The following is a 4,536-nucleotide window of genomic DNA, read 5'->3' as shown; positions in this document are numbered from 1 at the left end:
AGTCCCCGAAAAGCCTCCTCCTCCTCTAAGACTGGTGCACTCATGCCTCTAGTGACCCACTTCGCCACAGTTAAAGCATGTAAGGTTGGAGTTATCACTGTTACTCCGACCACCGCCTCTTCCCCAAGCTCAGGATCCCCCTACATACCCTGACCCTCAAGAAAAAGCCCTAGTCTAACCATGATTGCCCCTCTTATGGCCCGACTGGTTACCACTCTCATTCTCCGCCTTCCTCTTTTCAGCATTTCTTTCCTTAGCCTCCTTGACTAAGGCCACAAATCTCTTAGCATGCCCAGCTCGTGCATATACCTCATTCAGATTGGTAAGTACCCCAGCTGGTAGTCTATCCATGATCTTTGGTGCCAACCCCTTTTCAAAACGAAGAGCTAAACTCCGTTGACCTGACTGCATATCCTCTGCGTAGCATGAAAACTTTAGAAACCGCTGATAGTACTTTGTGACAGTTATATTGTCAGCCATGGTGAAATAAAAGAACTCAGCTCTCCGCATGTGAAAGTTGTGTTCCGACACGAAATGCTCCTTCAGAGCACTCTTGAAGCCTGCCCACGGTATAACATCATATCCCTGGTCCTTGTAGTATGCTCTAACATCCTCTTTCACAGTCTGCCACCAGACCCCAGCTTCACTCCTTAGATAGAATGCAACCTATTCTACGGCCATCTCCACCGGACACTTTACAACCTCTAGAAGACTCTCCATCTCGCGGTGCCAGTTATTCAACAGCTTTGGCTCACCAGTGCCCTCATAAGTAGAGGGGTGGAAGCGAGAAATGGTGGTGCTTAATTAGGATGCGTCACCGATTTCTCACCTCCCTTACCTACGTTCTTGAGTGCCTCCATAAGCGCATCTTGCTGCTCAATCATATGTGCAATCTCATCCACAGTCATCTCAGTTGGTTGAACGTAAGCAACTGACCTCTTTGGCGGCATTTTGAGCTGACATAACCAAGTAAACGTAAGCACATAGCCTACGACTCAACTTAAACAAAATCCTTCCGCCAACAAAGTACTCGGCCGAGTACTGTTAAATACACGGTCGAGTAAGGACTACTTGGTCGATTAATGATACTACTCGGCCGAGTATTCCACTCCAATAGCCAACCTCAAAAACACATAAAACACACTCGGTTGAGTATACGTGTTACTCGATCGAGTATGCTTCACTCGGTCGAGTGCCCCTCTTACTCGGCCGAGTGATCATAACAACTAGCTACTGCTTCGTATGCACAAACGAACACTCGGTCGAGTGCTTAGTTACTCGGACGAGTATCCCCTACTTGGTCGAGTACCCGCCCTGCTCGACCGAGTCATGCAAAAAATGAGCAATATACTTACGAGAACATACTTAAACATGCAATTCGATATCTCAACACTTTACTACCCTTCAAAAGCCAAGTAATAAATCATACATCATGCTCAAAGTCTATCATGTTCAACTACGCAATTCTCTTTCTCATTTCATCCAACAACTTCAGAAGAATCACCGCTACAAGTACAACACACATAACTTTAAACACACAACGATCCGCAAGACACCCCCATGTTGACCAGCTTGAGATTGTAAAGGCCTCAATGCGACTTCGGGGCGTCTCCCAAGTTTTTGTGGTAGCTCTAAACTACTCTCCCCGGGTTCATTTTATTTAGACTCCCTATGTTCATTAGGTTCATTGGTTTTAGGTTCCAAAATCGTCGCTTTGATACCACATTGTAACACCCCACATACCAAGGTGGCTTAGCAAGGACCACCCTAGCATGAGAGACTGTTACCATCTCGGTTGCCCGAGGCTAGTATATAAAAAGTAACCATTCCAAAACATTTATTAAAGTATATAAATTTAACGCTTACATTGTTCCAAAACCAAACTAAAAGAAATGTTTACTAATCTCAAAACAACTGAAATCAACACAACTAAACTCGTAAGAGCGGAAGCTAAACTCGAAGTGATGACATCCCATCTCGTCCCTGTAGCTAAAGGCTACCATCACCTATCACAATATACTCACCATCCCCGAATGGGTCACCACAGGTTTACTAAACAACAACGGGGTCAGTTCACTACATATTTAAAGTAAGCCAAAATACAACAAAGATAAAACAACTATTCCACAATCAATCACCAATTCACAATCACATCTCATAACTGACTACACACTTAAGTGTGTAGTCCTGCCAGATTACTGCCGCAACATATAATCCTCACCACCAGTGGGAGACCGCAGCCTTGCCCATCTAAGCCCCGCTCATCGCAACGAGTAATAACCCATGTTTCTTAATGTGCACATCCCCTCTTATGGCGGGTTCCACAAGGGGCGAATCAAGGGCGTGAAGCCACTCCCGCAAGTGACTCCACTCAGCCGAGGACCCACCTCGCAATCATCGTCAATCCATCTCAACTTCAATACTCCAGAATAAAATAAACAACAATATTATCATATCAAGAAAATCACAATCATCAATATTAAATTAATTACGCAATCAACTGAGTAGGGAAACCCTACCTTAGCACAAATCTGATACGAGTCAACAAGGAAGCTAGAACTGCTCTTCTACGAATTCTCCACCTAACAACAATCATACAATCCAATCACAATCATGTAAAACAACCCCTTTCCCCAAATTCCAATACTACGGTAAACCCTAAAAGACAAACTGACAAACTTGTAGGACTAATGGCTTACCAACGCAATCGATGCAAGAGAGGATCTCTCCTCAAGGATTTGTACCAAGGAAATCCTTCTACCTTACTAAGTTCTTGAGCTTTCCTAATGGGTGAACAAGATTTAAGAGTAGAATCTCTCCTCAAGGATTTGTACCAAGGAAATCCTTCTTAATACAAATATTAATTTAATTACTAGAAATTAATATTTGTTCCCTTAAAATACTAATATTAAGATATTACTACTTCTAGTAATGTATATGTAATATTAGAGATTTTATATGAGTTTTTTTAGTTTTTTTGTTTAACAACAAAACTAGAGAGATAATAATTTTCTCAAGTTCAAAACTAATTAGAATGAATTGATATGTTGTAGAAAATACACTACTTGAGTGTATGACGGTTTTTGATGGCATGGGTAGAGTGCCCAATACTTTTCCTTCTTGCTCTTCACAAGAGTTTAAGTTAGCATGCCTATTATTTGTAGGTTATGATTATGCTTCCCACTAATTAGAATAATAAAGCACAACACCTCCTATCCCTTCCATTTACACAGTTCAAGTGTGTAATATGGATCCATTTTAACTTTGTCAATTTGTCAATTTGTATTGCGTGACATATTGGACATGTTACTAGACATGTAATTTAAATAATGCATTTTTAACAAATTAAAAATCATTATGTAAATGAAATAAATTACACACAAAAATTAACTAGTAATTCTCAATTACAATTACTTAAAATGGGTCATCCAATTATAAATCACAACTACTTGTATTTATAATAATCAATTCATTCTTATTTCAATTGTTTCATAAACAATAAATAATCTTTAAGTAAAAAAATAATTTAATTACTTAGCACGAATCTTATTTAATCAAATTACAATAAGATACGTATAATCAATCACAAAATCATATGTTCAAATTTAAGGAATTAATTAACTTGTATCGTCATACAATTAATTAATTAGTCAATTAAGAATGTTTCCCTAGAGGTATGACCTTAAGGGATCAACTGATCACCACCGTCATACGACAGTAATGTCAAACTCTAGTCAGCCAATCATTACCGATTAATGTGGATCAGTTGACAATAAAATGTTACAATCCCTTGTGTATTCTTAATATGAGAGTTAAACATGTGATCGCATTATTGTCGAGGACACATACTCCAACAATCTCCCACTTGCCCTCGACAAGTGTGCGTCACCAATTCTATTGTCCTATTACAATGTCCCACTCAATGTAAGGCGTCTTGCAGGTCGTACTTGCGTTTGATCATATCTTGAGTGGGTTCCTCGGTCTGGAGAATAATTGTCTGACCAGAATTATCTTCCATAGATACCTTCCGAGCGTGGCCACGCATTTTCAGTTCCATTCTCCTCGAGTGGCCTTGAGATATAAGATAACCCTGACAGGGATGGACAATTCCTATTGCACTCTTCCCTTCGATTAGACACAGCTCATCATGACCTAAAACATGCCCATTAGACCCCAATTACGAAGGTCGCCGGACAAAAATCAAAGTCATTCTGAAATTGTGCCATCTTAGGCGAATAGTCATTAGTCAAAGAATCGACTCATAAGAATACCATAGTAGCTCTCGCCACGACCAGGCTATAAAAATTGACAGAACTCTATAATCGGTCATAAGCCCGACAGAGTGTCCCTCACAGTCTGCCTATGTGATCGACTAGTCATCTCTTATGACTCTATGGCACTTGAACTTGCCATCAATCGTATCACACTCTAGTCACTTCGAGACGTCACCTCATACAAGTGACTATGGGCGAATACTATGTTAATCCTCGTTCACTTTAATGGGGTTCAATCATTGTCTCTACAACCCATTTGGAT

Source organism: Silene latifolia, chromosome 11 (assembly GCF_048544455.1).
Source record: "Silene latifolia isolate original U9 population chromosome 11, ASM4854445v1, whole genome shotgun sequence".
In the NCBI taxonomy this organism is placed as follows: Eukaryota; Viridiplantae; Streptophyta; class Magnoliopsida; order Caryophyllales; family Caryophyllaceae; genus Silene; species Silene latifolia.
Note: the sequence above shows the minus strand (reverse complement) of the source record.